The sequence below is a fragment of the Marmota monax genome, unplaced genomic scaffold (assembly GCF_021218885.2).
Source record: "Marmota monax isolate L192 unplaced genomic scaffold, Marmota_monax_Labrador192_F-V1.1 WCK01_AAM20220418_F8-fsc00048, whole genome shotgun sequence".
Taxonomy (NCBI): domain Eukaryota; kingdom Metazoa; phylum Chordata; class Mammalia; order Rodentia; family Sciuridae; genus Marmota; species Marmota monax.
Genome location: NW_026694895.1, coordinates 5,677,380 through 5,690,799, shown reverse-complemented (window position 1 = coordinate 5,690,799; position 13,420 = coordinate 5,677,380). Strand labels below are relative to the sequence as shown.

The window sequence follows — 13,420 nt, the reverse complement described above, 5'->3', positions numbered from 1 at the left end:
CCAAATTCCTGGGGAATTGAGCACATGGTATCCTTTTATATGATGTCTAAGGTGACCTTGGTACCCTTTGGACTTTTTAGCTTTCATTTGAGATTGTGGCAAATTCCTCAATGAAAAATTCTAAGTGAGCAGGCATATATGTTAGCCTTAGTATGTAGCTTTTATTATGTGAGGAGGTGACCCCATTATGGTGGCACTACAATTGAGATCATAAAACCATCCCAAGTGTCATTTAGAAGTCAAATGCTAGGTCAGATACTTATTTTGGGCCATTCTTCCTCTTCCTTATCTGTACTCCTAGTATTTCATCCCCTTGAGTGCTTACTGTAAACTTATTCCTTTACCGTGTTATCACTCATTAAAGTCTTTCTTCTCTGGGGCTAGGGGTGTAACTCAGTGGGAGAGTACCTGCCTAGCCTGTGTGAGGCCTTGGGTTTTATCCTTAGCACCCTGCATGTCTCCCTCCCTCTCCCCCAATGTCTTCTCTGGCCTGTATAAATGAGACTGGGTCTTGCCCCTTTGTATTGTCTCTGAATTTTTGGCAGGTGGCATTTGGAGCCCTGTGAAGGCTGTCCTTGTGTATTGTTTTTATAAGCTTAATAAGGCACAGAAAAACTGTCAAAAGATAGACTTTCTCCCCAGGGTAGAAGGAAAGAGTGGATAAAAATTTTACAGTTTCCATATGAATCTTATTTGAGTGCCCTTTAGAGGAGAGTATTGACTGATTCTGTCTTTTCTTCCCTTCAATCTTATTTTCTCTTCTTTATTTTATTTTAAAATTTGTACCAAGGATTGAACCCAGGGGCATTTTATCACTGAGCTACATCCCCAGTGCTTTTTATTTTGAAACAGGTCTCACGAAGTTGCTTAGGGCCTCATTAAATTGCTGAGCTTAGCTTTGAACTTGCAATCCTCCTGCCTCAGCCTCCCAAGCCTCTGGGATTATAGACATGTGCCACAGTGCCTTGTTTTGATTTTTCTTTATAGTGGAGAAAATTTATCATTCTGAAAAGATGATCAGAGAGCCAAACTAAAATGCAAACTTTTTTTGTATCTCCTTTCTGTTTTTATTGCCATTAAGTTGTACCATGTGAACTTGCTGCTGTTGTGGGTTAAAAATGATTGAAATGGGTGATTTCATGGTGATAAGGAAATCAAGTCCCAGGAAGGCTGATCTGCCCACCTCATTTCTGTCCTTGAACCCAGTAGTCAGAAAACAAAGACAAAACTATTTTTTTGATTCTACCCTTTTTCATTTACCTCCCTACCATCCTCCTGCCTTTTCTCATATATATATATATATATATATATATATATATATATATATATATATATATACTTTTTTTTTTTTTTACATTGAAGAGTTAACAGATACAAAATAACAAAGGCTATCTTTGTAAACGGACAAGTCAAAGTGACTTATTTTGGGGGGTGAGCAGAGAGTAACAGAACCACTGTCTTTCAACAATTACACCTGGATTTTAAGACAAGAATACAGTTGAGCCAATCATAGAAATGAGTGTATTTCTACACCAATATTTAGTTGTCTGAGTTACATTTGGTTGTCTTTGAGATGCATGGATTGTGTTGTTTTTTCATTGCATTCCTGACATGCTTTAAAAAAACTACTACAATCTACTGTAGTTGATTGATGCAGGGAAAGTTTGCTACACCTAACAATAGCCCTTCTCCATGAAACACTCCATTGATACTCTTAGAACTCATTATTGCTAACCAAACAGTAGTGGTTTTATTACTGTACTAATGGAGCCTGGTACTTGGAGTCAGGGGTATGGGGGAGGAGGAGAGGGTAGGGCAAGGAATGTGGGCAGGATAAGTGGGTTCCTTTCCATGATTAGTGATGTTCCCCAGAAAAGTAGTTAGGCAGTTTCCAGTAAAACAGTGTGATAATCTAGATACAATGCAGGGTCCAATGTGCATATGCAAGGATGCACTAAACGAATTATTTCTAGCAGGAAGAAACAAGGGCTTTCTCAATAAAGAATCAGCAAGACGGCTGAGTTTTCTGTGGCCTTTTCCAATAAAGTGATTTGCTTTCCCAACAGTGCATGGAGGCGAACAAATGAGTTTTGAAAGATATGGATTCTGATGGATGCAGAATTAGAATCAGTTTGGCAGGCTCCTCATTGCAGGCACAAGATAGTCCTAAGTGACAGCTTTTACCTTCTTTCATGCTTCTTGTAATGTGCTTAAGTCCTTCCTTCTTCCTTCTTTTCTATCCTTCCTTTTTCCCTTTGCCTTTTTTTTTAAAATTTTAAATAGAGTAGTTTATCTGTTTACTTTTAGTGTGATTACTGATGTAGATGAGTTTTTATCATCTATCTTGCAACTTGTATTGTGTTTAATCTGCCTGTTTCATGTTTTCTCCTTCTTGAATCCTTTTAGATTAAGAAAAAATTATTCCATCCCTCATCATCTGTGAACTTATTAACTACATATTCTTTAACCCTCTTTTATTGGTTATTCCACAAGTTATAGGATGCATGCTTGACTTACTATAGTCTGATTTCAGACTTCTCTTAGGTTTGTTTTTGCATATTGCTTTCATTTGGAAAAGCACACCATTCTTAGTGACCTTCTCTGGCAGTGGAATGTTTTTTTGAATCAGGGATTGAATTTAGGGGCACTTGCCCACTGAGCCACATCCCAACACACACACGTACACACACATATATGTATGTATGTATATATGTATATATATATATATTTTAGACACATGGTCTCACTAAGTTGCTTAGTGCCTCACTTTTGTGAGGCTGGTTTTGTTTTGTTTTTTAAAGAGAGAGACAGAGAGAATTTTTTTTTAATATTTATTGTTTAGTTTTTGGCGGACACAACATCTTTGTATGTAGTGCTGAGGATTGAACCCGGGCCGCACGCATGCCAGGCGAGCGCGCTACCGCTTGAGCCACATCCCCAGCCCTGTGAGGCTGGTTTTGAACTTGAGATCTTCCTGTTTCAGCCTCCCAAACTGCCGGCATGTGCCACAGCTCCCAGTGGAATAATTTTATCCTCGTTTCTTATGTGATTCCTTCCCACAGGAGCTCTTACTTGTACCTTTTATCAGAGCTGCTGCTGCCCAATGTCACCTGCCCTTGGAAACACCAGTCGGAAATAAACATCCCCACCATGGACTTGTTAGCTAGAATAAGGCTGGAAGCTTTCTAGTCTTCCTTTGAATCAATCTCTTACAGCAATATCTGTCCTTCCGCCTTCCAGCAAGATACTGGTACACAGTAGCTTGTAAATGGAGGTTTGAATGACCAAGCTCACCTAAACCAGATGCTGGAACACACCTCAGGGCAAAAGCTGGAGAGTTTTAGCTTATTTTAGGTAAATTCAAGTCTTTCAAACTGTAGCTTCTGCCAGTCCCTTCTAGTTGATTCTGTTGAATGAAGATTATTCTTCTTTTCCTTACTTTGCTACCTACCACTCTCATGCACTTTCACCTTACCTGTCAGCTATAACTGTATATACCTGGTCACTCACTGGTTGCTACCTGTAATTCTGTTATAAAAACTTTATCAAGTACAAAATCCCTAAGTATCTAGTAACTGCCATTGTTTTTCTGGGGAATGTAAGGAATATGCATGGAAAGATTGTGTGGAAAGACCCTTTAGTTCTTCTTGGACTTATTGAACTTTGTGTGCCTGAGGCATGTAAAATACCATAAAATATCTTAGCATAGGTTGAGCTGCTCTGCGAGCCACTCATATTTAGCCTTCCTTCCTTCCTTCCTTCCTTCCTTCCTTCCTTCCTTCCTTCCTTCCTTCCTTCCTTCTTTCCTTCCTTCTTTCCTTCCTTCCTTCCTTCCTTCCTTCCTTCCTTCCTTCTTTCCTTCCTTCTTTCCTTCCTTCCTTCCTTCCTTCCTTCGTGCTAGGATTGAATCCAGGGCCTTGTGCATGCGAGGCTCCTCTACCAACTGAGCTATATCCCCAGCCCCTAGGCCATTTTGAACTATAAGAAAACCCACAGCAGAAGTGTGGACCTTATCCCTTGTGGCATTCTGTCAGTTCTTTTATGTTGTATGTGTGTTTTTTAAACACCCACTTCTCAATGATGGGGGACCATTTTGGATCTCTCTGGTTCTTTTCTTGGAGGTGGCATGATCCAACCAGAATCAGCTTACATGTGTCAAGTCCCAGAATTCCTCATCCTGCTCTGCTGCTTTTTGTACCTGTGGTTTGATTATGCTACTTCTTCAGCCTTATCTATGCAGTGAGGATGAGAACAACTTACTTCACAGGCTTGTTGTAGGCATAAAGTTCCTAAACATGTTGTGAAAAATGTGAGTTACTGAGCATTCTGTTTCCTTCTGCCGGATGTTCCCATCTGGGCCCCTTTGGATAGGCATTCCTTAAGAAGGGCTTACTAACATTTATTTTTGAGAAGGGAAATATTAATATTGAGTTTGAGAGAATCCGTTTTTTCCCTCTTATCTATGTTGTACTTGGTATCTGTTCCAGGGATGTTAAATTTGTTCCAAATGAGCCAGTTTTCAAGTTCCATGCTGTCTAGTAGAAGTCAGAGGAGATAATGCTACCTTTAAGCACTGTAAATTTTCAGAGAAGAGTTTTCTCAACATACATTAGCAAGAAGTTGTTTTCTTAAACAAATGCACCCCGTCAATGCAAATTGATTCTTCAAAGAAATATCAACCACAATTTCTGCCAAAGTGAATGTGGTCACTAGGGGCAACAGTAGCAGCCATCTATATCCAGGCACGTTCAAGAACTGAATTCATATGCCCCTTCCTAGGGCTGCCAGCTAGTGTGAAGTGTGGCATACAGGCAGTGAGTGGTCAGTGTTGGCCTGACTGGGAATTGGAAAGTCCCCATTTACTGGAGCATATACCAAGCATGGATGAAGGAGAGCTTTTCAGGATTATAATGCAAACTGTATTTTGAGAGTCTGCCCCTCTTCTGCTTCTTGGGGCCAGTGATTGAGAGGGATAGTTTTATAGACATCTTGCTTAGTCCCCAGAGGCACTATTAGAATTGTTTTCCCATAACCATAAGAGAAGAGGTAGCACTTGTCTTACCAGGATACCTGTGGAAGCTGAATGTGGATGCTGCCAGATAGGATACCTCATGGGATAGAGCAGGGGTGTTAGTATATTTGTCACATTTGAAGAATTGACTTGAGAGTGAGGTTCACTTTTATTTCAGCAAGATTGATAGATAATGACAGTAACTAATGACTGGTCTTTAATTTTTAAGAATGAATCTGTTTTCTAACCTCCATAATGAACTGCAACAAAGCTTAGCCATCACTAGAGAGGGCTGGCTAGATGTTTGGCTAAGTCTGTGAAATCCCAGTTTGTCTAATAGTAATAGTTGAAATGAAAGACTAAAGCTATAATTGAATCTGTTGGACGTAGACTTCTTTCCATGGCTGAGCTGAACCTCTTTACAAATGCATTGCAGATGGAAGTGCCTGAATCCAGAGTCATCCATGCTGACTTGTAGCCAAGCCAACACTATGGTACTTCTGTAATTTGGAGGAGACTCTGAGATTAGATTTTAACTGCTATATTTAACTTTTAATTATACCCTATTGGGAGAAGTTTTAATTTCCCAAGTGTTATAGCCAAGGCATGAAGATGTAGGTCAAGTGGGCTAATAGAATTAAAAAGAAAACAACATAACAAACTCCAGAATCTGCCAGTTGCATCTCAGGTAATTATTTAGGGCAGCCTATAGTTACTCACCAGTATGAAATTTCACTAGTTTAGAATAGCCCTAGTGTCTCCTAAATGGACAATGTGCTTCCAAGGCCGACTTGAAACAATGAGGTTAGACTTTAATTTGCAGATCTTGGTAGTCTAGCCTTTAGGGAACACAGAGTTGTCTGAGCAAGTATAAGGTAGTGCCAGGTTCCTTAAGCTGAAGATAAAATATGTGAGTCTATTTGTAAATCTGGATGAATCCTGCCCCTCTTCTGCTTCTTGGGGCCAGTGATTGAGAGGTGACTGAGATTGAGAGGTTTGTCTTAAACTTAGCTTGGAGTCTCCAGATATAGACTCAAGGCTCTAGCTTAACTAAGAGTTCCTGAGTTTGAATAATGTTGATGTTTACAGAGAGTCCCTTGGTTTTTTTGTCAGCTGACTGTTGAGCAGGGAGTCATCCTTGCTGCCAGTTAGACTATGAGGGTGTCGAGCAGTGATCCAGGTCACTGGATCTGTTGGATGTGTGTATACAGAGTTGTTCCCATGATCTGTGCATGCATATCTAGGATCATCAAGGCCTTGGAGTATAGGACTGGGAGGCTCATTTTCAAGGCAGAATATTAGAAGCGAGGAAACATGGGCACATGGTACATCTCTTCTTTTGTTCTGCTCCCATCTGTGTTAGCTTGCTGCTGCTCTGATACAGCCTTACCTTCTGTGTGCCTCATTGTATCAGTGCTGAGAAGCCCACTGGACCTGAACTATTGTTTTGGTTTGACCTGTCCTGTCTGTGTCTTTGAGCACCAGTGAGTGTGAATAAATGCATTGATTTTTAAAAAAAATTATAGCAGCTTCTCTGGAAGCATTGGCGCCTAGAGAAGTCATCCATCATTTCATTGCCTGTATTGTGACTTCTTTTTCTTTTTCTGTCATTTTTGTAACTGTGGAAAAAGTGATATCAAGTTTAACCATTTTAGCCATTTCTAGGTGTGCAATTCAATGGCATTAAGTCCTTTCACATGGTTGTGCGACCATCACCACCATCCATTCTCCAAAGTTTATACTCGACCCAATCTGTACCCATTGAGTGCTGGTTCCCCATTTCTTTCCCATGAACCGCTGGTAACCTCTATGTCTGTCTGTCTGTCTGTCTGTCTCTCTCTCTCTCTGAATTTGCCGACTCGATTTCACATAGGTGGAATCATGCAATGTGTATCATTTTGTTGTCTGGTTTATTTCACTCAGCACCTTGTTTTCAAGGTTCATCCATGTTGAAGCATGTGTCAGAACTTTCTTTTCAAGGCTGAACCGTTCACCATAAGGCTATACCGTGTTGGTTTATCTGTTCATCTGCTGATGGACACTGGGTTGTTTTCACTTTTGGCCATTGTATATAGATAGCAACATGAACACTGGCATACAAGGATCTGTTTGAATATCTGTTTTTAATACTCTTAACTAGAACTGGAATTGCTGAATCATATCTTTAACTTTTGGAGGAGGCATCATATGGTTTCCTGCAGCGCTGTACTATTTTACCTTCCCACTAGCAATGCATGAGGGTTCCAGTCCTTCCACATTCTCATTCTTATGAGTGCATATTTTTCTCCTCCTCCTCCTCCTCCTCCTCCTTTTTAATAATAATCATTGCAATGGGCATGAAGTGGCATTTCATTGTGGTTTTGATTTTAATTTGTGCATAGTTTTAGAAGAATATTAAAACATTGGCACACACCTGTAATCCCAGTGGCTCAAAAGGCTGAGTCAGAAGGATTGTGAATTCAAAGCCAGCCTCAGCAACTCGGTGAGACCTTGTCTCTAAATAAAATATAAAGTGCTGGGGATGTGGCTCAGTGGTTAAGCTCCTCTGGGTTCAATCCCTTCTACTGAAAAACAAAAATGAAAGTTAAAACAGTGTACACAACAAAAATATAAAATAACTTCCCCCCAAAACAAAACAAAAAAACCAAAACCCAAACAAACAAAAAACAGTGTATGTGCCAATTTCCATCCTGATCAGTTAATATTTTTCATGTTCTCTTTTTGCCTTTAAAATAACTATTTTAATTGCTTCTTTCTGGGATCTGTCTTGAAGTTACCATTTCTCTGAAGAAACAGAATTTGAACCAAGAAATGCAAATGGAAGGGGAAAAGAACTGGGTAAAACTGCAGGGTTTCTGTGGATCCCGAGGAAATTTGCAAACACAGGAGAGTCTGGTTGTAAGAGGCAAGTTTCTGGTGAGACAAAATGGATTAGACCAAGGCAAATGCTAGGCATCAGAAAGTAAGATCATTCAATTTATCATCCTTTCCCCAAGGCTGAGACGTTTTTAAGTAGTTTGGAAAAACTTCCAAGGGAAAAGGCAAGCTTCAGAATAATTTAAAAACTTGTCCCCTGTAGGCCTGCATGCTAAAAGCTAGTTTTACCAAAAGGCTTAGGCAGTGGTTAAGCAAAAAAAAAAAAAAAAAAAAAAAAGGTTTGAAAACCAATCTTAAAATACTGTATTAACAGATTACAGTGTATGGTTACTAAATACCAGAGAATTTAAAGGAGAAAAGTGAAACAAAAATGAAACGTTTTCAAAAAGATTAATTTGGTTGCCCCAAATTTACTTTTGCTTGTAAGAAAATCATATTTTTAAAAGAACTGATTTCAAACATGTTTACTCTGAAGCTTGTTTGCAAACATGATTACTAATACTAAAGCTAAACGATACTTAAAAATGTCAGTAGAAAAAAACCCACATCTCTTTCCTACTGACTAGTTTTTAGCTTGAAGTTTTCAGGAAGAAGCATCCAATTCTGAGCATGATCTGAAACCCCCAGCTCTGTTAGAGAATAGATGCTTGTCTCAGGCAGAGGTCGACAAGGATGGCACTCAGTACTGGGGCATTGCTGTCAATGGTGAGCTCATCTTTGTTTCAGGAAGATGCTGATCAACCACATCTGAGTCCAAAAATTCCCAGACTCATCTCTGAGCTGCCAGATCATCCTGATTGGTTATGCAGAGATCTGTGGACTAGAACAAAGGGAAGAATGAATTGAATGGGAATTTATGCATGTCTGTGGAATTAATGACAATAATACCTCTGCAAAGTTGCTTAGAAACCTAATAATGGAAAGAACTTGATTAGGTTCCACTGTGTAATATCAATTGTAGAGGCAGCATGAGGTTGAACATAGGACTAGGAATAGGAAGATGGGTTCCAGGATCACATTTGTGTGTTATTAGCCTGAAGTGTCTTGTATTGGTTGCTTTTTGTAAGTTTTAGAGGGAACTGTCAGATGTATCATGTATGTGGGAACATTTTTGAAACACAGTACTGTGAGCATTCTTATTAGCAGGTCATATAATGAAACTGAAATGAAAAGAATAATGGCCACCTCCAAACCCCACTCCCATCTGTTCATTTCCTCTTGGCATCACTTAGGGTTTTCTTGTCAGCAGTGCATGCAAAGCTTCCATCAATATCTTTGGCTCTGAGGAAGTCAATTGAATGAATGACTTTAGGGTTTGAAAAATAAGTTGTTGTTTGTTATAGATCTGATGGTGATTTGCCTAATCCCCAAGTCTGATACTATGAGATACTGGAACTAACCAGAAATTAATTCTCTTACTATATTTGTGACATTGTTAGGGTATAGATACAACACAAGCACCTCTACATTATGATTTTGCTTTGGGGCAGTTAATAACATGCAGGCACATGGGGACCACAAATGATTGCTAACATTCTGGGGAAACTAAGCTGCAATGTCTGAAATGCAATTGTATGTCCACAGGCCCTGTTAAGGGGAGATTTATGAGTGTCTGATTACCATGTGAAATATACAGTCATGGTTAAGAGTAGAAGGTATATTCAGAGTCCCCAAGCTCTTCCATGTGCTTCCCTCCTGATACTTGTGAAAGGTTACTGAATTCACCGAGGAACTTACATAAATGTGAGGTGATTGAATTCTGTTGTCAGCATGCCTTCCTCTTACATAGTAGTCTTGGTCTTGGAGCTCATTTCTTTTGCAGTGAGTCAAGTGGAGTCACAGAAATATTACCAGGAATTGGTGTTACAGGGATGGTGTAAATGTAGGTAAATGAAAGGGTCTGGTAGCCTTGCTATTTTACATGATGATCTTAGTGTGCATTTATTATGCTTATATAAAATTATAAAGTCATTACTCCTACTGTGCTACTGGGTTGGAGTGCCTACCATGTGTCAAGCCCTGGACGCTTTACATTTATTGATTCCAATCCCTGCTAGCACTTACAAGCCAGATGGTTTCATTGATGAGGAAATTAGCTTGGTTAGGTCAAAACAAACTGTTCTAGGCCATGTGCTGGTTTGAGATTACCTTTGTGGCTCTTCAATGGCCTGAATTCTTTGGGATGCTCTTACCCTGCCTTCTATCATGTTTAGGGTACCAGGCTTAAGAAACTCAGGGAAAGTGCTTTCCTATTAAGGCATGTTTTTTTAGTTACAAAATGTTTAATTGTTTTGTGGTTGTATGAAACATTCTTCCTGGAAGCTTTCAGGGTTTATCTTGTTCCTGTGTTTAGCGGTTTGAGTCATGGATACCCAGTGTGAAGAGAATCACTGTATGTTCATAATGCCTGGGGAACACCAATCTCATGCAGTTGCCTTAAAAGTTTCCAGGAATAGGGATTGACATCCTGGGTTCTAACCCAACCAAACTTAGAATTTTGATTTTCAATACTATAATTATTTGATTTGTATCATATGGTTGTCCCTTTTCTTTCTGTTTAATTCTCCCCACATTTTACACACACACACACACACACACACACAGAGAAGTTGTAGATGGACACAATGACCTTATTTATTTATTTTTATGTGGTGTTGAGGATCGAACCCAGTGCCTCACCTGTGCCAGGTGAGTGCTCTACTACTGAGCCACAACCGCAGGTCCCTCCCCACATTTTCAATTAATGCATTGTAGTTGTGTATGTTGATGGGATTTGTTGTTAGATATTTGTGCATGCTCACAATATAACAATATAATTTGGCCAATATCACTCACCAGCAGTTACCACCTCCCTCCCTGCCTCTTACCTCTTGGTCTCTTTTCTCTAGTGATATCCACGCCCCCCCCCCCCCCCCCCGCCGTTTTATTTTTTTATTTTTTTTTATTTTTAAAGAAAACAGCTTTAATCCCAGTGCTCAGGAGGCTGAGGCAGGAGGATTGAGTACAAATCCAGTCTCAGCAACTTAGTGTGGCACAAACCAACTCAGTGAGACCCTATCTCAAAATAAAATACAAAAAAAGGGCTGTAGATGTGGCTCAGTGTTTAAATGCCCCTGAGTTCAATCCGTATCAAAAAGAAAAGAAAACTGCTTTATTGAGGTTACCTCATATGTCATGAAATTCACCCTAATTTTAAGTGTACACTTGAAAATGATTTTTAGATTTACAGAGTTGTCACCATCACCACAGTCTCATTTTGGATCATTTCCATTGTCTCTCAAAGAAACTTTGCCACAGTTGTTTGTTTTTAAACTTTTATGGTGCCCTCCTCTGATTTTCTATCCAGTTTTGAAGTTGCCTTGAAGAACAAATTATTTTTAAAAATTATCTTTAATTCCAATCAAACAATATAGCATTCACCACATGTCAGGCCCTGCTCTAAGTGCCTCATGAAGATTAGCTTTGTAACAGGGACTTTTTGTGGGGAGTACTGAGAATGAACCCAGGGCCTTCTGCGTATGAGGCAAGCACCCTATCATTGAGTTACACTCCCAGCTTCTAGGCAGGTGCCCTTATTATTTATATTTTGCAGATGAGGAAACAAAGAAAAGTTAAATAGCTCAGCCAGTGTCACTGAGCTAGTAACATTAGAGTCAGTAATCAAAACATGTAGGTTTGTCTCTATTAGAGTGTATGGGTGTCATAAAAGGTGCTTCTTATCATGGGACAGTGGGAAGCTCTGGAGACTTAATACTAAAGTTCCAAACTTGACCTTTTGAGTTTACCCATGAAACAGTTCCTTGAGTTTTTGTCTAATTTATTTGGGGACATTCTTTGGCAAATAGAATGGGGTCAAGTACTCAATTTAAGAGATTTTCTTTGCATTTACCCCTCACATATGAGTTTTAGAAATGCAAAAAACCAATCTAGGGTTCAATTCCTCCTTCCTTTGGGCTTTTCTTCTCTGCTCTGTGAGTACCATTGATCCTGTTTAGTGCAAGGAGCCATAATATTCTTACTTGTGCAAGAGCCAATTCGATTGCTGTGCAGTTTAAATTAGGTGATACGAAAGCACTGGTTATAGTTTTTGGTACTTGGCAGTTTCATAAATATTTCCAGATGAATTTCAACCCCAGACTATTCACTGACCTTTCTATTTCTTATTTCTCATTCATATTTCTTGTCTATAAATTCCATTCTGTCACTTAATCTTATACTGCTTTGTTCTATAACTTAACTCCTTCATGGACACGTGTGCAAATTTTTATGCTTATAAATTTCCTTCCCAGGATTATGGAGATCAGGAATCTAGTCATTCCTTTTTTTCTCCTACAGTGTTTGGTTTAGCACATCAGATACCCATAGAAACATTGATAAAATGTTTGTGAGCATTGGTGTGAGGTGCCAAGTCTATAATGTTTATTCACATTTCACCTTTCAGGGTGTCATTTTTCTTTTCTAGTTGGAAGTTGGAAGACATTTTTGGAGCTGGAGGGAATTTGAGCAAGCCTTTAGAAACAGCCTGCTGACTTACACATTTGTGGGTATTGTAACCTAGAAGTTCAGTCAAGTCCAGTTAAAGTTTTTTAACTTGCAAGGGGTTTTTAACCTAAAATGAAATATGCAGTTCAGTTTTCTGCCTTAATTTTTTAGTGCTTTTTCCTCTTACAGAGCCAACTTGGGGCCTTAGTCCTATGTAAGGCTGAGGACATAGGTCTGAGAGATCTTACTTTCTGAGAGAGATTGGGTGTAGCTTCAGTAGTGGGATTGCAGAGAGAGAGATACCTAAGGTTAAATAACTGCCAGGGAGCCTTATAGTTGCCCTTTATTCTGTGCTACTGATCAATGCTAAATCACACTGAAGGATTCTCAGTGCCTGTGATGAAAATGCTGGTCAAATCTCTGTAGGTAAAAGTTATAGAAATGGGTTATTTACTACATACTAGTATTCTGATAATTCTATTCTTAAAGTTTTTGGCCTAATTTCCAAACAACAAAATTGAGTTTGCACTGTTCTCTGGAGTCAAACAATTAGTAAGTAAAAATAAATGATTGACAGTTATTATAGTTATACTACTGTAACTGTATAGTTGTAACTGTATTTTTATAATGAAAACAAAATAAGCCTCTTTCCAATATACCAGAACCAGTTAAACAGTCACATTTACATGTGGTGTTTTGTTGTGGTTGCCCCTCAGTCACGTCTGGATGGAGTTCTAGTGATGTTGTGTCCGTAACACTGGGAAGAGAGATGAACCCTCCTTAGATAAAGTAAGTCAGGTGCAATGCTTCTGTGGTTTTCCATGTGTTTCCAGTCAATATTTCCTGACAATTCCCCAATGCCTTCTCTTACCCTCAGCTCTCTGGTATAAAAGCTTCAAGAAGCAAACTATTAATTTCATTCAGAACACACAGAGAGAGTTGCAGGGCCTTTTAGCAATGTTTTGTGGGGGTTCTCTGGCCTCACGGATTGAACATACCCCTATTAACATGTGGCAGATTTGTGGTAGGGACATATCCTGAGATAAGGAC

At 39.3% G+C, this 13,420-nt stretch overlaps 1 protein-coding gene across 8 annotated transcripts in view; it reads left to right on the top strand.

The window, feature by feature from the left end:
• Fmnl2 (formin like 2) overlaps positions 1 to 13,420 on the top strand; it is a 283,661-nt gene that overhangs the window by 60,705 nt on the left and 209,536 nt on the right. The window lies entirely within an intron of this gene.